The 24,726-nt window shown below is 37.6% G+C and overlaps 1 non-coding gene across 1 annotated transcript; it reads right to left on the bottom strand.

The window, feature by feature from the left end:
- Positions 1 to 19,504: 19,504 nt before the first annotated feature.
- TRNAY-GUA (transfer RNA tyrosine (anticodon GUA)) lies at positions 19,505 to 19,594 on the bottom strand. Its single transcript is given in 2 exon segments — positions 19,505 to 19,540; positions 19,558 to 19,594. It is a non-coding gene; the product is annotated as a tRNA-Tyr (tRNA).
- Between the last annotated feature and the right edge of the window lie 5,132 nt (positions 19,595 to 24,726).

Here is a 24,726-nt window from a genome sequence, read left to right as displayed (position 1 = left end):
GCAGTGGATTGAAAATGGCTGATGATGATGTGCCCGGAATGTCCGATGCCACCTGACCGCAGAAACGATCCAACGCATCACCGTGGGATGGAAGGTGATCAACCAGACTGAGTTCACTCATAGGCACGACCAGTTTGCCAGGATAATACCAGTTGATCGAAGAAAGTGTTCCGTACTACAAGTACGAACCCCAGGCAGTACTAGAGACTCCAACCCACAAGCTGTACTGGGACCGCGCCATAACAACGGAGTAAACAATCCCGCACAACAGACCGGGCATAATCCTTGTGGACAAGAAGGAAAAGGCTGCCTATCTGATTGACATAGCGGTACCCAACACTGGCAACCTGCAGAAAACGCATGGGGAAAAAATTAGGAAGTACACGAACCTAAGAGAGGAGGTCAAAGAGATGTGGCATATGCAGCAAGTTACGATCATCGTGTCAACCACAGGTATGGTGCCAAAGACCCTACATAACAGCCTAGCAGCAATAGGTCTCCCAGCAAACACCTACAATGAACTCCAGAAAGTCACAGTTATGAACTCATGTAGGATAGTCAGAGAGTTCCTCGACCAACAGGAACTAAATTTTTATAATTTCTATAATTTTACTTTTATAATTTCTAAATAACACCAAACTAAAATTTTATAATTTCTAATTTTTAAATAACACCAGGCATAACAACAACCACCCTGTGCACTTGGTAGCAATACCCGTCACGAGGTGGAACCCCCAATCAGGGAGAAATAATATAATACAATAAAGATTTCTTCTTCATTATTTATATTTAAGAAAACACGAACTGATGGGCAAATTTGTCTGCTATAACAGCAGAAGATATGAAAGAATCAGCCCTAGAAATAGTGAAAAAATATTAATAATAATAAATAAAATAAATATTATTTATTACAGTAATCATATATATGCGTGAAATTTATCCTTCATGTCTAGTTTGGCCAGGGGTGTCACAAAACAAAATAAAGGACCTGACAGGTTATTGCTTACATTTAGATAATTGGCAACAGTTCGTAAGGTGAAAATTATATAAAGTTAAATAGGTATACGTTGTAAATTAACATTTTTGTGAAAGATATTGGAAAGACAATAGATTTTTTATTTTAGAATTGTTATGGATTCACACACGCACGCACACAAGAGAAAATAATAAGAATGACAATCAAAATAAAAATACTTTCTGGGAGCAGGATAGTAGTGACAGTATCTTGCAGATAGAAAAGAAACTGCCACCGTCACAGCCCAAAGATTATGTTAAGTAAAAGGAAGTCTGTCCAGGATCTTCCGCCTATATTTTTTGTTCGACAGGAACTTTCTGTAGTCGCAGTAGAGAGCCTGAAGGGTTGGAAGAAACTTGTTGGTTTCTCCTTTTCAAATTATGAACCTCCGTCTTCTTTTAAAGTCCTCGGCCAAACAAGGCCTATGTGACCTCTCCCTTAATTATATCCAGAATACGTTTTGCGGAAGACATACGATGCAAAGAATAAATTAAAAGCAGAATAGTTACGACAAAAGAAAAAATTAAATAAAATAGACAAGTAAAAAAGACAGACGGGGAGAGAGAGAGAGAGAGAGAGAGAGAGAGAGAGAGAGATGGGGAAAAAATATACTGGTTTCGCTTGTCTGGAATGTGGAATACTTCGAGCAGAGAGCCGAATAATCAGCAAAGCAGAAAGAAACTGGGGACGGTGGGGGGGGTCTTTAACATTAGGTATTCATGGAAAATAAAGGTCAAATTGACAGGGATGAAATACAAAGAAGAAAGATTATTCAACAAATAATGAACAGAAGAATAGGAATAGTTAGATCAGAGCGCTATGGACTCCTCAAAGAAATGAATGAAGGGAAAATCAACATTAAAATCTCATGGACATTAAGGTACACCTATGCTCTGAGAGAGAGAGCGAGGGTGGACGCTTATGTATGTTAAATGCCAATTTGCAGACTGAAAATAGACTGGTAATTATAATGATACATAATACTAACGGCATATAATTGATTCTATTCATGGGTAGCAGTAACCCAAGAGAAACGTACCAACTGTGTTTTACTACACTCAGGGAGGCGGAGAATGAAAAAGACCTGGAGTTATTTTTTGAAGTTCTCTGAGCAGTGCAGACAGGCTACCAAAGCAGGTCATGGAGTTTTGTCAATGATATATAGGAATTTTGCTAGCAGAGACAAGGCAATGGTCAGGCCACAGCTTGAGTACTGCGTACAGGTCTGGAGGCCTCATTTTAGGAAGGGTGTAGTGTTGCTAGAACGAGTACAGAAAAGGGCAACAAGACTGGTGAGAGAACAAAGGGGTTCTCTTACCAGGAGAGGCTTAAATTCTGTAAGTTGCAGCATCTGGAGGCAGCCGGCGGGTAGTTGATTGCTGGAACAAACTTCCATCTGTTATGGAAGTTGATAGTTTAAATAAATTTAAGGCTGAACTAGACAAACATTTGGAGTGACCGGATGGGTGAATTGAGAAGGTTTTTACCGTATTCTTAATTATATTGTATTAAAATGAAGAAAATATTACGTTTCTAGTAATTAAATATCAAGTTTAATTTTCAGTACCGATTGGAATGCGGCTCGTTTAAATTTCCTTATTTTAATTAATTCAAATTAGTACAGTGATGTGTGTCGGTCGGTGTTTGCCACCCAGAGCCGTTATTCGCGATTTAAAGCCCAGTGCTGCCACCAATTGGTGGTATGCAAGAGTACACGCGCTTGTCTTTCCATTTGTTTACCTTCAACTGCTATATTTAGCGTTAGTCTTGCAACGGTGACGTTCCGTTTGCTTGCCTGTAGCAGTCATGGTGTATCAAAGAACCGGCATCAAAATACTGTGCCTTAGTAACCCTTACATCCTTTTTCGAGATCCCCAAAATGAACCAAATGTAGAAAAATGATGAGCCAAACGCAGTTTTTAAGGACATTTTTTCTGTCTTGATTCATAGCTATTTATGTGATTATTTTTCTTTTTATATTAACAACATTCGATTTAAAAATCTATATATTAATTATAAATATTTTTTCTAATTTATTCTGCATTATTTTTCTAATTTTTGAATATTTTTTATCATTTCTAAATATTTAAAGAAATATTTTTTAAATAAATAAATCATTTAAGAAACATCACCTAAAGAAAGACATCGAGCTTCTTGAAAGGCTCCAAAGACGGGTAACTCGCCTGGTGAGATCGGCAAAAGGGTGCCCATATGAGGAAAAACTTCGAATATGTGACTTGCAGAGCTTGAAAAGTAGGAACCTTAGAGGTTCCTACTTTCCAAGAGAACTAGGGGCAGTAATTTCAAGTTACGGGGGGAGATGTTCAGACTGGATTGCAGGAAGTTTTATTTTAGTCAGCGAGTGGCTAAAATAAAACTAAAATAAAAATTACCTACAGGAGGAGGAAAACGCATAGGTTGTCTATTTCCTTTTCTCTTTTTAATTATTATTTTTAAAAAATTTCTTCTTCTTATTATTATTTATTTTATTTTATTTATTTATTTATTTTATTTTTATTATTATTTTTTTGACTGGTGCAGCATAAGCCATACACTTCCTTGCACCATATGGCCATTGCTAATACTAATACGAAATCATTTTTAAACAAATAAATCATAAATATTTTTTTTAAATTTCATTCTGCATTATTTTAAAATATTTTTATATTATTTTTGTCTAATTTATAATTTTTTTTCTAATTTATTAATATTTATTTTTCTAATATATTAATATTTTTATAATTTCTAAATATTTAATAAATATTTTTAAATAAATTAATAATTTAAATCGTTATAAACATATCATTGTTTAAATAAATAAATAGCTAAATCATTATAAATAAATCATTTTTAGAGAAATAAATCATAAATATTTTTTTCTAATTTCATTCTGCATTATTTTTAAATATTTATATATATGTATATTTTTATTCCTAATTTATAAATATTTATACAATTTCTAAATATTTTAATGAAAAATTTTTAAACAAATAAATAATTTAAATCATTATAAATAAATCATTTTTAAATAAATCATAAATAAATGATTATAAATAAATTATTTAAATATTATAAACATATAATTTTTTTTTAAAATCATTTAAATCATTATAAAAATTATTTAAATCATTATATCATTTTTTAAAATAAATCATTTAAATCATTATAAAATATAATTTTTAAATTAAGTAATTAATTAAAGCATTATAAATAAATTAATTAATTAAAGCATTATAAATTAATTAATTAAATCATCATAAATAAATTAATTAATTAAATCATTATAAATAGATAAATTAATTAAATCATTATAAATAGATAAATTAATTAAATCATTACAAATAATTAATTAATTAAATCATTAATTTAATTAATGATTATTTTTTCTAGTTTCAGTCTGCATTATTTTTAAATATTTCTATATATTTATATTTTTTCTAATTTATAAATATTTTAATGAATATTTTTAAAATAAATAATTATTTAAATCATCATAAATAAATCATAAAAAGGTTTTCTAATTTCATTCTGCATTCCCCTGAAAAATTAATAATTTTTCACATTCATTCTACTGAAAATTTTTTCATTCTCCTGAAAAATTATAAAATTTTCAGGAGAATGTAGAATGATCGGTAAAATACCTTCATGGGACTCTGAATATATAAAATATGATACTCATATAAAATTGCATGTGAAACACTAAGAAGTCTGCATTAACTAAGATTTTTAAATATTTTAAGTGAGAAAGGACCTGACGTTTTAATACTTCAAATTTAATTGGATGGCACAGATAAATTTATTTATTGACATATGCAAATCATAAAATGCATATGGATGAAAAATTGCGATACAATAAATACTATTACATTCCAAATATAATAATTTCACATCTCGAAAAGTAGGTCAAACAAATGACGTTGTTCAACAAATGTAGTCCAAAATTTGAATAATCCTTTCTTTCTTCTCGAATGCGATTTCTTAATTTAATATTATGCCAGGATTACGGACACTTTTTCCCCCATTTATCTTGATGCTGCGGTAATATCTGCATGGTCTAATATCACTGCATCCATGTTCCTATTGTTCTTTCAATCTTCTCCTTGGGTGCGTGCCAATTTGGCTTGCATTACTTTTTGGTAAAAAAATATTACCTTACATGAAAGATGATGCTGTTATCTTATACATAACCTCTCTCTCTCTCTCTCTCTTTCTCTCTCTCTCTCTCTCTCCTTCCTGTATTTCTTTCTGTCTTTCTTATTCTATCTGTTATTATTATTATTATTTATTTTTTTTTTTTTTTGCTTTGTTTTGTTTTCCTGACCCTTTCATAAGAAGCAAAGGGAAAGCATATGAGTAGAATAACCGAAATGCGTGATTATCAAGGAAACCACTAATTCAGATTTCCAAAGAAAAAGTAAGTTGCGTTCAGGGTATGGACAAAAATGGACTTCACTGATATCAGAACCGAGACAACGGATATTTGTGGAATGAATTAAGAAGCTTCTAGGAAGTTCGGTTCTTTTAGCAGATAAAGTTGTTTAATTTTCTACACTGCTGATAGATAATTCAGTGAGATGCTTAAGATAAAAGTTAGATCACGTAGTTTTCAGATATGCGATACACTTGATCAGAATACTCAACTTCTGAACTTAGTTTGTCTCACTCTAATTTACTTCATAGTAGGTAGACTTGGATATCATTTTGAAGGGATGCACCGAATGATCACCGAATTATGACCACCTACCTAATACCGTGTTGGGCCACCGTTCGCCTGGCATAGACTCCACTAGATGTCTGAAGACGTCCATAGGAATCTGCAGCCATGATGCCTACAAGGCTTTCTAAAGTGTTGTAATAGATGACGATTGCGTGTCCATACGCCTCACTCCCCGTTCCAAAGCATCCCACAGGTGTTCATTTGGATTGAGTCGATAAGGTGCATTATCGACTAATAATAATATTTTTCCTTCTTACCATACTTTACCAATTGATTTTTGATATTCTCTCACTTTCAGAATAAGCGTTTTTCTATTGCATTGTGTGAAAATTTCACTATTCATCCATGTTTTTTTTTACTAACTGGGAGACTTCTTAAATTTTTGTAGCATCAGGAATTTTCGACCGACTTCCCGATTAGAAACAACGGCAATCGGTGTCTTCTAGTTGAATTGGCACAAACCATTATGGTTACACGTTCTTTGCTTGTTTTGTACCCTGGTGCAATACTCTCACAGCGTGAGGCTAATGATCTGCTGTGGAGCGCTTTCCACTTTAAATCGGTCTTATCATCGTTTTCTCTATAAACAACTTCAATATTTCTATACAAACGTTTGCTGAAGTTGGCAGAAAGCTTTTCTCCATAAATTTAAAGTTCTTTAATACCACATCACGCCTTAAACTTTCCAGGCCAACTCAGAACTTGTTTCAAAGTTCGGGTCTCCATTTAATTTTGTATTTAAAAAAATATCGCTTTTTCACATAATAAAGGACCAGATATCGGCTGTCCAGAAGATCATTATTGAAAATAAACATGTAGACAGCCTCTACAACATCTTCATTTAGAGCTTCCCTCATAACTTAAATAATTGCCAAATTATTTCATCAACGACTAAGGTCGTATTGCTCCACGTACGAAGCCAGTAAATTGTGTGTGCTCTTTGGTCGATTTTCTGTTTGCTGGACTTTTCGTCCAGCAAACAGAAACACGAGTTTCCTAGAGCAAAACCATGCTACGCTCTCCTGAGACCGATTAACTCAGCCACGTTGTGAAGACAACCCATAAAAAGTCCTCACATCATCGACGGGACTCGAACTCAGGTCTTTCCATCCGGTGTAGCCGGGAGGACGACGATTCTACCAAATGTACTACATACGAGGGTCCATCCTCATTCATCAGATGATTTGTGACTTTTATAATGCTTTTTCTATGTGACACAATAAAAGGGCCGGGTTCGAATCTCGTATTTATCGGCCAAAAAACGTCCAGATTGCCCTCGTGGGTAGTTGGTAGGATTGCCGTCCTACCCCCTCACACCGGGAGGAAAAGACCTGAGTTCGAATCCCGTCGATGATGGGAGGAATTTTTGTGGGTCTTTTTCACAACGTGGATGAGTTAGTCGGCCTCAGGCGAGGGTAGCATGGATTTTTCTCCTTGAAACTCGATTTTTTCGTCCTCAGAGCTCAGAACAAGCAATTTATGGACAATATATACGAAGCAACATCGCCTTAGTTGCCGATGCTCCTAAAAATCCAATAACAACAACAGCATTCAGATTCATCCCTTTTCAGGACCTCAATTATTGCCGTGTCGATATATTAATGTAGGCACATTATGGTGACATATCGGTATTAAACATTCCCCCGCCCCGTTTTTTTTATAAATCGCTATTCATCATGCATTACGCAACACGATATCAGCCGCAATTTTTTCTGTAACTGCCCTACCATTAAAATCCGCATACCTCTCCATGGATGGGGAAACAGGTCCTATGCATGCGAACACAGAACCAGCTATAAATATGCACACTGGGCTTCGAACAGACAATTGCAAAAGTGGGCATGCAAGATGACACGTTCAACAGAATTATCTAAACAGTTCAACAGAACTGATCACCTCAACAAATGCCAGACACCAATTAACATAGTGTAAGGAGCGCGAATCCTGGACTGTAGAGCAGTAGAAAACAGTCCTATGGACAGCCGAGTGGAAGTTTGCACTCTACCAGTCTGATGGCCGTTCCTGGGTGTGGCGAATGCCAGGAGAACAGTTCCTCCTTGTATCCTCCCAACAATGAAGTTTGGTGGATGCAGTGTCATGGTTTGGCTTGGGCCCATTAGTCGTTATCAAAGTGAGCTGCCAGTCCTTTGCTGACGATTTGGTCCTGATGGTTGAGGCGGACTTCAGATCGGGCCTGGAGACTCATGCAAACCAGGCAATACAGGTGTTACAGGACTGGGCAAAGCTACACATGTTGAAGATCTCACCCACGAAGACGAACTCTGTTCTACTGAAAGGAGTGCTCGACATTCACAGACCACCGCAAATAAAGATAGCAGGAGCAACCATCAAACTTGCAAAACAAATACGATACTTAGGGATTACAATCGACAGTAATTTATCCTTCACCCCTCACATCATTCACCTGAAAGAAAAACTAAGGAATTACGCAGCATTAATAGCAAGAGTCTCACTCAGGGACTGGGGATTAAACAGAAAAATCCTGTCCCTGTACTACAAAGCAATTTTCATCCCAGCCATTACCTACGGATCCCCGATATGGTACAAAAAAGCAGGAACAGTAGTAAATAAAAGACACCTGGACACAATCCAGCGTAGCATTATGCTCATCATCTCTCGTGCATGCAGAACAGTGAGCACGCATGCCCTCCAAGTCTTGACAGGAGTCCTCCTACTGGACCTGGAGGTGACTTGCTGCGGGCTGATGTACCACCTGTCTAAGGGAACACCCACTACAATCTATGGACTCACCCTAGAACCAAACAACAACCGCAAAGCAGAAAAGGATAGAATCGTGGCTCACCTGCTACAGCTGTGGCAGGACAGATGGGCAGCATCAAACAAAGGCGAAGTGACGAAGAGATTCATACCATTGGTTGCCAAGACGTATCGAAAAGCCCCGCGTGGTTTAACCCGGGGTTAAATGCAACGTACTTACTAACGGGCCATGGCCCATTCAAGGCAAAATTGAACATGCTGTGTATAACGGAGGAGCTAACTTGCACCTGTGGTGAGCCTGAAACATGACATCATATACTGCACGACTGTGAGTGCTATGAGAAACACAGAAGCGTGCTAATAACTAAAATACAGTACATACCAAAAAACAAAGAACACCATCTCTTGGACACAGAAGATGACTACGTGGCTTTCAGCCAATTTGCACGAGAACTCTTCGACCGAAGAAGAACGGAACTTGCCATCCACAATGAATGAAAGTAAATTACATACTCGAAGAAAATCGACCACCCCACAAGACTGCAAAGAGCAAGAGGAAATCAAAATGAGCATGGAAGAAGACAACCCCGACCAAAGTGAGGCCACAAACCGATCAAAGGACCCAACAGGACCCTACAAAGATCAAGAAAATAGCAAAGTGACAAGGAACCTGGTCAGACACAGCCACTGGAACTACCCGACGAAGATGAGTACATGCAAACAAACCAAGTGACAAAAAACCCGGACTGGACATAAATGCAGGAACTACTTGCAGTACGCCATATGGCGATCTGAATAGGACTCCCTGGTTTTATTCACCTTTAATTCCCAATCCCCAGGCAGGGGGAGACGGTTTCCTGTTCCCTCCCCTGCCACTCCCCACTTCTCTACTCCTGGTGGGGCATGAGCCTGCCCCACTGCGTTTGGGGACACCTACTCTATTGTCCCCATACTTCTGGCTTTTCCCCCCAGTTTTTAGCCTCCCTCCCCTACTCTGTGTATACACCAGCGCATGTCCCACACAATGTTAAAAATTAAATTAAGTTAAAAATTAAAATGTTATGTCCAAATTCACACCGCTCACGCAAAACTCTTTCGGCTTAAACCTTTTTCAGCGATTACTTTATTTTATTATTTTTTTTATTTATTTTTTTTATTTTTAGGCCCTAGCCACTGAAATCTCAGGAAACTAGGTGGCAAGGCCTGCCAGAGTAAAATATCAACTACTGAGTACCTGGTCTGCCTCCACGAGGCTAAGTGTGGACAACGTTGGGCCCCAGCAGGGGTATAGCGGCTAAATGGCCAGAAGAACAACGATACACAACAGTACACTTACAAAATCCATACACTTTTAAATCTCTGGCCTTTACAGTGAACTGTTACAACTACAATGAAAGCAACGCGGAGTTGGGGGAAACCCCTGGTGCCGCTAGACACGAATACACTTTACACTTTTTACACTTTAGTCGTTATCAACAAAACCATTAATGCTGTGCAATACCAGGACAACCTGAAAAATTATGCACTTCCAACATTATGGCAATACTTCGGGGAAGGCACACACTGTGTCAGCAAGACAACGCACCAGGCCATACTGCTCGGGTCGTAACAGAGTGGTTTGAGGACATGGGTGTGGAAAAGTTCGATTGGCCAGGCAAAAGTGCTGAACTGAACCCTATCGAGCATCTTTGGGATGTATTGGATCGTCAAGTACGTTCACGTCGAGATCGCCCAAAGAACAAGGTTGAACTGGTGGTTGCATTAAAGGCCGAGTGGAGGAACATATCACTTGACATTTATAAAAAGCTGGTTGAGAGCATGCAGCGAAGATTGAGGGTTGTAATAAAAGCAAAAGGTTTCAGCGCAAAATATTAAATGACACAATAAAAGCTTCTTTTTTTTTTTTTTTAGTCTAAAGGCAGGTTTCCGGATATTAATGGTAGGGCAGTATATATGCAAATGGTAAGTTGTTTAATAATAAAAATCCAAAATAATTAGAATATGATTCTGAAAACATAAAATAAAATTAAATTACTAACGAACAAGACTTGTTGCATCTTTATTTTACACAGCACAATATTTATTAATTAAATAAAAGAAAATTGATTATTTAATTAAGAAAGTAAATTAATTATGTGATTAGTTTTCAATGCATTATTCTTAATTAATATGATAATATATATATATATATATATATATATATATATATATATATATATATATATATATATATATATATATATATATATATATATACGCATATTCTTTTGAAATCAATGAACAGTGACATTTGTATTATACATTTTTATACACTGTTTCAAGAATGCTTTATTTTAATACTTGTAATAATAATAGTAAATTAAATCATGTGGCTTATAAGTGGTTCAAAGACAACAAGGAAATAAACGTTGTCATCATAATTAGAGGCGTGCTTGTGTAGCCAAGTGGAATGACGAGTTTTTGCTTTGTGCATATCCTAGTCTCTCCCCCCCCCCCCTATTTTTTATTTTCCTCAAACTTGCGCTCTTGCTCTTTATCTGACAGCAATCTATCACTGTCTACGTTTTTGTCTCATTTTCATGCCACACACACACGCTTTTAAAAATGACTAAGAGGCACACAAGAAGCCGATTAAATATTTAACTTACTTCCGGTTTTTTAATAAAAAAATTTTATTCCGGCATTCTGACACTATGCTGCCATCTATGAACGTAAAACTTAATTTTATTTTTAAATATACTATTACAGTATATATTAACCGTGCAGTGGTTTTCAACCTTTTTTAATAAGGTCACCCCTACTCAATTTTGTGCCTGTTATGTCTGATTCTCTCTCTCTCTCTCTCTCTCTCTCTCTCTCTCTCTCTGTATGTGTATATATATATATAATATTAAAAAATATATATGTTATATGATATTTAATATACAGTGAAACTTCCCTTTAACGGACAGCCATGGGGAACGAAAATGTGTCCGTTAGAGAGAAGTGTCCGCTAACAAGAAGTCTGAGGGAGAGAAAAAAAAAAAAAAAGAAAGAAAGAAAAATCGTTAAACGTTTTATGTAAAATTAAATTAAAATATATACAGATTTTGCACAATATTTTTGTAAATACTGTAATATACATACAATTGTGCTATGCATATTATGACTTGATCTTAAGAAAAATGCATACAGTAATCACTTATTTTCTTATGCACCTTCTTCCGGTTGATAATTTTGTTTTCAACATTTGATTGGAGTGAAGAAACCATCGAAAGTCCTTCAGTATCTTCTTCAGCGGCAAAAAAACATTTTTAAACGATTGATTTGTATGAGCGCTTCTTCTATTTTCATCGGTGGTTCGTCGTTAATATGTTCTTCGACAGAATGACCTCCTTCCATTTCTTCATCCTCTTGAGGAACTGCTTGAAAAATATCGATGATAATGTCGTTGATATCTAGAGCACCATCTTCTGTAGTGAGGTTTGAGTCTATATCTTTCTGGCCAGGGTCACTTGTAGCTGAAGTATCGTACATTATCAATAGATGTTGAAGTTCTTGTTCTTCTTGGTGCTCCACATTGCTGTTCACAACTTCAATTTTTGCGTTTGAGAAGCCAGACTTTGCAAAACAGTTCACGACAGTTTGTTTTCTTATTGCGTTTACTGAAGAGGAAATCCATTGAATCGCATCTAGGATGCTGATTTTCTTTGCAAGGTCACTCGCACATGTTACATCGTTCACGTTTGCAATGAGATGTCTTAAAACACGTTTTCTGTAGTGAAGTTTAATTTTTTTTATTATCCCTTGATCCAAGGGCTGACACTCTGCAGATGTGTTTGGTGGCAGAAAAATGATTTGAATGTTGGACAATTCAATGTGCGGGTGAGATGCAGCATTATCCATGAAAAGAATAATTTTTCTGTTTTGACGAATCATGTTTTGGTTAAAGTGACTTATCCATTCGCTCATGATATATCGTGTCATCCACGCTTTTTTATTAGACTTCCAGTCAACATCCAAAAGATTCAACTTTATGCCCTTGAAACAACGAGGATTTTGTGGGTTTCCTATAACAAGAGGTTGTTCAAAGTCTCCCAGCATATTTGTACGCAATAGTACAGTCAAGCGTTCCTTAGAAATTTTTCCGCCCTGGCACTTTTCGTTTTTAAGACTCATTGTTTTTTCAGGAAGAGCTTTAAAAAACAACCCTGTTTCGTCACAGTTGTAAATATCCTTAGCTTCAAAATCACGACATAAATCTTCCAATTTGACGGTCCACTCTGTTACAACCCCAGTATCAACAGATCCACCTTCACCACTTACGGTTTTCCAAGAAATTTTATGCCGAGTTTTCAACTTGTCTAGCCATCCCAAAGAAGCTTTGCACTCATTTACTCCCATAGATTTCGCAACCTCCAAAGCTTTTTCCCTAATAATAGGCCCATTAATGGGAATTTTTTTAGCACGTGCGCGACAAATTTGAAGTCCAACAGTTTTCGGGAATGATTTTTGAACCTGATCATTTCCGTGTTGCCAAAATTGTTTGAGCAGTTCATTTTTTTTCATTAGGATGTCGCTTACCTGCGTCTTCCCGATTTTGAATTTTGCAGCGAGATTGCTAACACTATTTTTTTGCCGATCATACGCATTAATGAGTTCGACTTTATCTTTTAAAGTTAAATGTTTACGAGAAGACATTGTGCACTTCACACGACACTGAACAAAACTAAAAACTGAAACTGAAAAGACGAAAGGCCGACCATATTCCCCCCCCCCCTGCACTCACCGAATTCATCAGAAGTTTTACACGTGCCTTAAAATTCTTGAAAAAGGGTTTAGAACCGCGACGTAAACCTTGATAAAATTCAGAGAATCGGAAATAGAAAATAAAGACACGATTGAGGCAATACGTGGAAGAAACGTTCCGAGAAAAAGGGCCTTGAGCTCGCCCGCTGTCCGTTATGGGGAGATCAAATTAAATGCTAATCTAAACGAAACAGTGCAGAATGCCTGTCCGCGTCCGTTACAGAGAATGTCCGCTAAACAGAAGCTGCAAACACGTTAAAACCAATGGAGGTGAGTTGGGGAATTTGAAAATGTCCGTTGTAGAGAGATGTCCGTTAACGAGAGGTGTCCGTTAGGAGAAGTTTCACTGTAATAATATAATTTAAAAAATTACATTTCATAATACAAATTATATATATATACAATATATAATTTTATTCTTTATATAGAGGCACCCACCCACCTGATGATGTACATGGATGACATCAAGCTGTACGCGGGAACCGAGAAGAACCTCCAGCAACAACTCCAAATCACCGAAGAATTCAGCAATGATATTAGGATGGAATTTGGTCTAGATAAATTCAAGATCCACGGATTGCACCAGGGAAAATTAGTCAACCGAAACTACCAGCTGCAGACTGGTAAAGAGATCGAAGCCATGGCAGAGGGAGAGGCTTACAAATACTTGTGGATGATGCAGGCTCTGCAGTTACAGCACAAGGAAATTAAGGCCTGCCTGATCGAAAAATACCATCAGAGACTCAGAAGCCTGCTGAAATCAAAGCTGAACGGAGGGAACACAGTTAAAGCCATAAACACCTATGCAGTTCCAGTGCTAACATACTCCTTCGGGGTCATAGATTGGATTAACACCGAGCTGGAGGATATCATGAGAAAGACAAGGACAATGATGATCAAGAGCCGCCAACACCACCCGAAATCTGCCGTGGAGAGACTGACAATTGCCCGGAAAGAAGGAGGAAGGGGCTTAATAGACCTCATTGAGCAACAGAAGACAGCAATAGTTAACCTGCTGGAGTGCTGCTGTGTGTTTCTGGAAGGATTACTTCCAGAAACACACAGCAGCACTCCAGCAGGCCATAAGGATGATAGACAAGCGATATACCCCACTCAACCCAAGGGAGGAGTCCCCCCTAACCAGTTGGCACAAACGAAGCTAGAAAGATGGGCAGAGAAGACACTCCAAGGCAGACACTACAATGATCTCCATCAAGATCACATAGATAAAATTGCTTCCAATGCATGGCTCACGCGCGGGACGCTCTTCCCGAGACTGAAGGATTCATGCTCGCTATCCATGACCAGGTAATCAACACCAGGAACTATAGAAAATACATCACCAAGGAGCCCAGAGTGTTCGATGACACATGTCGACGATTTCATCTGGCCTCAGAAATTTTAGTTTTTCACAAAAAGAAAACCAATAAAAAACATGTAAGGAACTCAGATTTTAATGGATGTCAGAGCTGCAATGGCTCAATACGTTGTGCGGTATATGTCAATTAGTTAAGAAAATGAAGAATTACCTCTATGATGTCCTATGGAACACTTCTGTGCTGATGCTCTCCGTTGTTGAATCTATTGTTCCTGATTTGTTTAGTAGTTGGGATTTAGTATTTTTAGACTATTGTAGTGTTTTTAGATTTTTTTGTGGTAGCATTTTAGTTTGGGGTTGTTGTTTTTTTTTCTTTTTTAGTGTTTAGGTGGTTGGAAAATAAAATTTCCCAATAATTCTAAACATAAGCGGTGTTGGGGAATAAAAATTTCCCGATAATTGCATAGCCTGCAAAAAAAAAGAAAAGGAAAAAAAATTAAATAACAAAAATTATTTAACACTAGAAATGCTTTTCCTTTGATCAATTAATTTTGTGAATCGCAAGCTATAAAAAACAATATTTTGCATTTCTGAGTTCTTTACATGTTTTTTTATTGGTTGTCTTTTTGTGAAAAACAAAAACTGTACATAACCCCCCCCCCAACACACACACAGTGCCCTTCCAAAAAAAAGTGGGATTTAGTATTGCTGAATCTATTGTTCTTGATTTGTTTAGTAGTTACGATTTATAAATTTTTAGATTATTGTAATATTTTTAGATTTTTTTTTTGTGGTAGGATTTTAGTTTGGGGTTGTGTCTGTTTTTTTCTTTTGTTTATGGGGTGTTTTACAGGACATCATAGAGGCAATTCCTCCTTATCTTAGCTAAATTTCCCCATATCTTAACTAAAAACCCTTCCCCATCTCTTCTATCATGTAGTATGATTGATGACTTTTGAGGTTATGATGAACGTCGTGGCGAGATCCAATATTCCTTACATTTCGAGGGTACAGCTCTAAAACGGTGTTCGCATGTCGGCCACTAGTTAGTACACCGGACCGAACCTATTGGTAACTCTCTAGGAGGTTTCCGGATCAGCTAGTCTTGCTACCTCTACTCTGCCAGATAGTGACTGGAGGGAGTCCGAGTAGTGTGTATGCGGGGAGCATTGTTGAGGCCACGTTATGTCAAGGATCTGGGTATATTCTTACCACATGTACGCCATATCCAAAAATTTCATTACTTCATACAGCATGTCCCACCCACTTTTTCTTACCATTGAATACACCATGAATTGTCAAACTAATAGAGTAAACTTATCTGCGAAAAGATCTAAACCTCCCAAACAACGCTCCGACAAGAGCGCTAAGAAACCATCCACTGCTGAAACCATCCTATGCGAGAACAAATTATGGATACTACAACTTCTACAACAGGACTGCAAGATCAATGAACAAAGCAAATATTGAGATATTTGGTACCCCCGGACACTTCAAGAGGCAACTGAAATTGCTAACCTCATCCGGTACCTGACTTAAAATAGACTCTTCTTTTAAGTTCTAAGACTCTGATTGTGTGTGAAGAAATACCAGTGCTCTGCCTGTTCACTTAAATAGGACGGATGAGTCCTTTTATTTATTTAGTTTTATTTTATCTGTACATATACTTTTTTCTTTACTTTGGGAAATGTATACTCCAAGCTTTTTGAAGCTATGTAATAATTCTTTGTAGCTGCACCCTCAGGCACGTTGTTTGCTGTTTTGTAGCTGTTAATAATAATAATAATAATAATAATAATAATAATAATAATAATAATAATAATAATTCATTTTACAAATATACGTGGTCTCAATTCTAATCTCAACGACGTCCATTTCCACTTGCAGTCTGCCAAACCACATGTACTTTTTCTGACAGAATCTCAGTTATCCGTTGATTCAGCTACTGCTCATCTCAGTTGCCCAAATTATTCGCTGTATGATTCCTTTCACCTCAAAGGTGATACTTCTGCATATGTCCGTTCCAATATTCCCTGTGAGAGACTTGGTAATTTGGAATCTCCTCTTTTCGATCTTCTCTGGCTTAAAATCTCTCTACCTCATTGTGTCAAATTCATCTGTTGTCTCTACCGTCTCCCAACTCCACTAATCACTTGGAGCTCTATGACTTCCTCTCTTTGCAACTTGACTTTCTCCAGTCCAACTTTCCTAACAGTGAGGTAATTTTCCTTGGTGATTTTAATGTTCACAACTCCAGCTGGCTTCCGTTTTCTAGTCACACTGACCCAGCTGGTCGAGATGCTGAGGCTTTTGCAATTACTAATGACCTTGCACAGCTTGTTCATTTACCTACAAGAATACCGGACAATCCTAACCGTACAGCCAACACGCTTGATCTTTGTCTCACAAACAACCCTTCTAAGTACACGGTCGAAGTGAGAGGTCCTTTAGGCACCTCAGATCACAACTTGGTGATTGTCTCTTCTCCAAATTGAGCCTTTATCTCATGGTTATTCCCAACCTCGTATTGTTTGGCATTACAAGAATGCAAAATGGGATGACCTGCGAGATTTCTCTTCTTCATTTCCTTGGTCAGATTACTGTTTCAAAACTTCTGATGTCAACGTTTGCTCAGATCGTGTTAGTGAAATTATTCTTGCAGGAATGGAATCCTTTATCACGCACTCCACTTTAAAATCTCGTCCTTTATCTAAACCTTGGTTTTCCAATAAATGTGCTAAGGCTGTTCAAGAGAAGAATGTTGCATATCGTAATTGGCTCGTTTCTAATTCTTCAGTTTCATTTTCTGCCTACACCAAAGCTCGCAACAATTGTAAAGCAGTTATTAACCAGTCCAAACTAGAGTTTGAACAGGCTAAGTGTAGAAAACTTGCTTCTTGCCCTAGTGGTAGCCGAGCATTCTGGTCTCTTGCCAAAGCTATTGGCCGCAACTTTTGTCCATCTCTGCTCCCACCCCTGTCCAAACCAGATGGTTCTGTTGTCACTTCAGCCAAGGATAAAGCTGACCTGCTAGCATCCCATTTTTCCTCCAACTCCTGTATTAATGATCCTGGTAAAACACCTCCCACCATTCCCAACACCTTCCATTCAATGCCTCCTGTGGTCTTCCGTCAAAAGGATGTCAGAAGCATTTTGACGAATCTTGATGCTAAGAAAGCTCCAGGTCCCGATGGTATTTCTCCACTTGTTCTCAAAACCTGTGCTCCTGAACTTACTCCTATTCTTTGCCGCCTTTTTTCACTTTCTTATTCCAAAGGTGTTTTCCCTTCTGCTTGGAAATTTGCTCATATCCAGCCAATTCCTAAAAAGGGTGACAAATCCCTCCCATCCAATTATCGTCCCATTGCAATTACTTCTACTCTTTCCAAAGTAATGGAGAAATCAATTAACCAACAACTCTTAAACTACGTAGAAACCTTCCGTCTGATCAACGATCGCCAGTATGGATTCCGTCAGTGTCGATCCACTGGCGATGTTCTGGCTTATGTTACCCATTTATGGACTAATTCAATGGAAAAATTCGGTGAAACGCAAGCAGTTGCTCGTGACATCTCAAAGGCTTTCGATCGTGTTTGGCATAAAGGTCTTCTAAACAAGCTTCCATCTTATGGTTTGCCAACTGGTTTTTGTAATTGGTTATCCAGTTTTCTCTCTGATTGCTCACTGAGGGTGATGGTAGATGACTCTCTGTCTTTTAACTCCTCCACTAATGTCAGTTTCCCCCAAGGTTCAGTTCTTTCCCCCATTCTTTTCCTCTTGTATATTAATGACCTTCTTCCATTGACTGGAAATCCTATCCATAGTTTTGCCGATGATAGCACATTGCATTCCACTTTCCAGTTTAAGAAACCTTGTCCTGCTCAATCAGCTTCAACTTCTCGAAAATCTTCTACCAATTCCTTAAATGCCTATCTCCAGGTAATTCTCCATTGAGGCAAAGGCAACTTAGTTGATTTCAATCCTTCTAAAACTCAGGCTTGTCTTATATCTCGCAAAAAGGATTCTTCTGCTCCTATGCTTATCTTTGGTGACACTCCGATTTCTAGGCAAAATGATATATCTGTTTTGGGGATTACCCTGACTTCTACTCTCTCTTGGCACAAACACATTACAAATATTGCTTCCTCTGCATCTAAAAACTTGGTTTTCTCTTTCGCTCTCGGCGTTACTTTTCTTGCAAACAGCTGCTCACTCTGTATAAATTGCAAATCCGCCCTACCATGGAATATTGTTCTCACATCTGGGGTGGTGCTCCCAAAACCTCTCTGAGGCTTCTTGATTCAATTCAGAAGAGGGCAGTTAGGTTAATTAATGATTCATCTCTAACAGAGTCTCTCCACTCAGTGTCTCATAGACGTACTGTTTCTGCTGCATGCCTCTTCTACAGATACTTCCATGGGCACTGTTCTTCTGAATTGGCTTCTATAATTCTCGCTCTCTCTTTCAAAAGAGTTCGAACACGTGCAGCCACCAGCCAACATCCATTTACTGTCAAATTTAAACCCACAGAACCAACTCTTCATCTTCCTTGTTTATTCCTTCAACTGCCATTTTCTGGAACAACCTTCCTTCATACGTATTTCCTGAAAATTACAGTCTACAGAAGTTCAAGTGTAATGTCAACAAATATCTTCTTTCGTCTTCTCAACCTCCAACCCATGCAGGGTACTAAGTACTATAGGTTCTAACACCTCTCGTGTTTGGGGTTCACATAAAAAAAAAATTAGGAAGTCAGAAATTCAAAAATGCTTTTCTTAGCTTGTGATCCATAAAATGAATTTATCAAAGTAAAATCATTTGTTGTGTTAAATAATTTTGTTATGGTTTATTGTCTTAAAAATAAATGTGGAGAAATAAATAATTTAGTGGAGTATAAAGTGGGGGAGAAAAAATAAAAAAGAAAATATCCGTCGAGGCGGATTTGAACCACCGACCTATGGATTTCAGTTTGTTTTCCAACTACAGTCCACCGCTCTGCCAACTGAGCTATCGACGGATTACATCCAAGAATGAAATTTTGATTTATATAAACCTTGATCATAATTACAATAATGAAATTGTAATAAAGTCCATTCAAATAATCCAATATTTAATTACCAATATTGAATTTTCAAATATCTCAATGCATATAAAATTAAAATCTATTATACAAAAAAGTTTAAGCGCGATATGTTTAGTTAAATATAAAAATGAAATATCAAATAAAAGAAAATAGAAAACAGCCATATTCTGTATGAAACAGTCATGTTTTAACTTTAGAATTGAAAATTGCAAAACCCCTAAAATGGTTTTCGCTCGGTACAGGAATATTAATACGATGATATTGCGAATTTTGGTTTCTTGCACTCTTTTCATGATTGCCACATTTACTTGGTCATGGCAAGTACAGGAACTGCTTTCTTCATCTTTTAATTATATTTTTAACTTACACTCTACCGCATAATTCACACCTTACTGCGTCATAGTTTATTACATCATTCATATGGGGGTGGGTGAACTGAAGTGGCTACATCATCCCAAGGAAATTCTGTGATGTGTTGAAGCTTATAAAAGCTACCAGTGTAGAATGTACGAGTGTTCCCCTCCCAAAAAAAAAAAAAAAAAAAACTAATTTCTGAGTGCCCCCATTAACCCAGTGTTTGATTTGAATTAATTAGCAAGTTTGTTTATTATTTTTTAAATTTATTAGTAACCGTTCAGTTTAAATTGTGTCCGAAAGATGGCGACACATGTTAGCTTGAAGAAAGTTTCTGGAAAATAATTCATTATAATTAAACGAATGATTAAATTATTTTTCAGTGTTTTTCATGTAAATTTAAGATTTAATTTGAGCCTGTGGAAATAATATAATTTAATAATTAAATTCTCTCCAAAGACTGAAAAATATTACGTATAACCAACTGTAAACTCGTGTCATTAGAGTAATGACGTCATATAGATTCGATTTGCTTTACGAGATTCATTTTATATCAAGATTATTTTAGGGATTAGTATTAAAAACTTTTTCTTTGTTTTGTTTTATTTTTAATCTCGCTTAGCTACATTTATTCTTATCATTGTGTAAATAACGAAATCCATTATTTTACAGTAGATATTATTTTACAATAATTTTGCAATAATATCTACAAGCTATGGGAATCTTTATGAAGTAATAACTTTATTTTATAATATTTTATTTATTATTATTATTATTTACATGATGAAATTTGTTGAAACCACCAATCTACGAATTCGAATGAATACCAATACCGTAAATTTGTAAACTGGAGAATCGTTTTCTGGCTTAGAAATAACAAAGTTTTAGGATATCAGAACACTTCTTCTAACCAGGGGCGTATTCAGGGGACATATGCTCCCTTAACCAAAAATTTCAAATTAAAGAAAAAGAATGCAGGAGGCGTTCTAAAAAAAAACTCAAAAGCCTGGTCGCCATGCCCCTTTATATACAATGATTCCTGGATCTGGTCGCCATGGCCCCCTCCCTCCCTTACGATCACACCTGGATACGCCACTGCTTCTAACCACAGGACCAGTCCTAGAGTTCAGGGGACCTGGGCGCGAATTTCTGAGGGGAACCCTCTTTTGTGTTGATTTGGAACCCTTTGCATTCCAATTGTAGTTTTAGTAATGTTTTTTAGGATCAGCGACTAAGCCCATATTACTCTGTATATACTGTCTGTAAATTGCGTGTGTTATTTGATCGATTTTCTGTTTGCTGGACAAAAAATCCGAGTTTCCGAAAGAAAAAACAATGCAACTCTCTCCTGAGACCAACTTAACCACGTTGTCAAAAAGGCCCATAACAAGTCCTCGTGTCATCGATAGGACTCGAACTCGGGTCTTTTCCACCCGGTTGTGGGGAGGAAGCCGAGTCTATCAACTCTGCTACTCACGAGGACTTTGCAAACCCAGGTGCATTGCATTCACTGCATCCCAAGGTCTGACCCTCACAAAATGTATCGTTTTCTTATTATAGAAAACATATCTTGCCCTATCAGTAATCTCTGGACACCGCTCCCTTCATAGTCATGTTTTATCCCAGCACCATTTGTTAGGCACAACTATAAATATGATCGTAGACCTTCGAGGAGACAGTACTGAGACCATGAACGCAAGATGCCGCGATCCACAAAGTTAACGGGACTCCAAATCGAAATGATAATAGGATTCCCCATAAGCAACAGCGCTGAAGTTCCCTAGGTCTTCAGATGTACTGCTCGCGTTGTGACGAACTGATTTGAGGATATGATCATTGAAAAGTTAGACTGATCAATCCAACCCCCTATCTTCAATCGTATAGAGAAGATTTGTAGGAATTGGCAGGTGTGTGTGAGGAGTGATTACTTAAGAAGCAGCCTAACTGCTAGCCGCTTTGAAAGCTAAATGGCAGAAAATATCAAGGACACTTACAAAAAACTGGCGAAGAGAGTTTCATGCAGTCATGTCATAAAGGCTAAAGGTTTCAGCATACAATTATGAATGCAACGTTATTAGTTTAGGTGCCCAGATATTAATAGTAGAGCAGTTCCTCCTGCTCTCTTCCTGTTCGGCATTGCTGCTAAACAAGAAGAGAGAAATTAATATTTTGTATAGAAGAAGTGATGATTTTGCTTTTGTGAAATCAAAAGCAAAAATGCTTTTGCTTCCGTAAGTATTGATGGGCACAACTTTCATTTTAATCAATGCTGTGTCAGAAGATTCGGGAGTTGAGACTGGAAAATGAATAGAGAGAGAGAGAGAGAGAGAGAGAGAACGAGTGAAGATGTCAGACTGCATGTACAGGGGAAAATTTAGAAATTTGTGGGCCCTAGACAAAGCATAAGCATTAGCATTAGTGGAGGCATATGATGAAAGAAAGCAAGCTTATGCAGCATCAGCCAAAAAAAAAAAAAAAAAAAACCCACTTCACCCCTCCGTTCGTTCGAAATACCTGTCCAGCTGAGCCTTAAATTTATGTAGGCTATCAACTTCCACAACACTGAATGGAAGTCTGTTCCACCAACCAACTACCCACTGGCTAAAGGCAAATTTCCGCCCATCTATCCTACATCTGTCTTTCCTCAATTTGAATTTATGCCCTCTCAGGTGATTTTTCTGAGCTAGAGGAAGAATCCCATCAGCATTGAGCATGTTTAAACCATTCAAGGCTTTATACACCTCTATCAGATCACCTCGCTGGTGCCTAGTCTCCAGACACTGTAATTTGCAAAACTTAAGCCTTTCTTCGTAAGAGCACCCCTTTGTTCCATTCACTAATCTTGTTGCCCTTCTCTGTACTCGTTCCAGCAGCTCTACATCCTTCTTGAAATCAGGCCTCCAGACCTGTATACAGTACTCTAGGTGTGGCCTGACCATTGCCTTATACAATGGAATAATCACCTCCTTATCCCTGCTAGAAAAATTCCAGTATATCATTCACAATACTCCATGAGCTACTCTTGCAGCCCGTCTGCACTGCTCAGAGAACTTCATATTTGCCTGCACAATTACCACAAGGTCCTTTTCATTTTCTACCACTGTCAGTGTAGTACCACAGAGTTGATACGTTGCTCTGGGGTTACTGTTTGCCATGTGTAGTACTTTACATTTGTCAATGTTAAACTTCATTTGTCACCTATCAACCCATCTGCTCAACCTCTCGAGATCCTTTTGCATCCTAGTGTCCTTAACAACCCTGCCAACCTTTGCATCGTCTGCAAACTTGGACATTACACAGGCCCTTAAACAAAATAGTTATTTACAGGCTCCTGAAAAAATGTCTCTATACGAGACGGTAAACAAGGAACTCAGGTCGGGAGAATTTTTTTTTTCATATAGTGAAGATAAGTAGAGGCTATTTTTTATTTATGAAATGTATAATGGCTGTACCACATGCTGTGTTCTAAAGTAGAGTTTACACGTGATTAAATTACCCGCCCAAGACAAATGTCTAACTTATTTAGGCATAAAAAGCTATCCTGCGCATGTGTGCTACTTTTAAAGATTGGAGATTTATATGAAGGTTAGCTCTTCAGTCACGTATACACTGCCATACCATTAATATCTGGACACCTCCCTTAAGAAAAAGAGCTTTTATTGTGTCATTTAATATTTTGCGCCTTTCGCTTTTATGACGGCCTTCAATTTTCGCGGCATACTCTCAACCAGCTTTTTATAAATGTCACGTGATACGTTACTCCACTCGACATTTAACATAGCCACCAGTTCGGCCTTGTTCTTTGGGCGATCTCAACGTGCACGTCCCCGACGATCCAATACATCCTAAAGATACTCGATAGGGTTCAGATCAACAAAAGCTGGATTGGCCAGCCCAACTCTGGGCTGGCCAATCCAGCTTTTCCACACCCATGTCCTCAAACCACTCTGTTACAACCAGAGCAGTATGGCACGGCGCATTGTCTTGCTGATACAGGTATGGGCCTTCCCCAAAGTATTGCCACAATGTTGGAAGTGCCTAATTGTCCAGGATATCCTGGTTTTGCACAACGTTCATGGTTTTGTCGATAACGACTAATAGGCCCAAGCAAAACCATGAAAGGAGCCTCGTACCATGCATGACACTGCCTCCACCAAACGTCATCGTTGGGAGGATACAATCAGGAAGGAACTGTTCCCCTGGCATTCGCCACACCCAGGAACAGCCATCAGACTAGTAGAGTGCGAACCTCGACTTGTCTGTCCATAGGACTGTTTTTCACTGCTCTACAGTCCAGGATTCGCGCTCCTTACACCATGTTAATCAACGTATAGCATTTGTTAAGGTGATCAATTCTGTTGAACTGTTGTTGGAGTAATTCTGTTGAAAGTGTCATCTTGCAATGCCCACTTTTCCAATTGTCTGTCTATTCGAAGCCCAGTGTGCGTACAGGTATTTATAGCAGATTATGTGACGTGTTGCATGCATCGGACCTGTTTCTCTATCCATGAAGGAGTGTCCGGATATGAATGGTTGGGCAGTATACACCTTGAACCACAAGAATGCTATGATTACTTCGTTAACCAATAGTTTAACAATTCCACAATTTCTGTGTAGATGTGAGAGTGTTGATCAACATTAATCAGGCATTCAGAGTCAAACAACAGAGCGATTACGAAGAAACGTTGTTCAACGTTTTAGATAGACAAAGC

This window comes from Mastigoproctus giganteus, chromosome 13, assembly GCF_048544385.1.
Source record: "Mastigoproctus giganteus isolate SK-2022 chromosome 13, ASM4854438v1, whole genome shotgun sequence".
NCBI classification, from domain to species: Eukaryota; Metazoa; Arthropoda; class Arachnida; order Uropygi; family Thelyphonidae; genus Mastigoproctus; species Mastigoproctus giganteus.
This window is presented reverse-complemented; position numbering and strand designations above follow the sequence as displayed.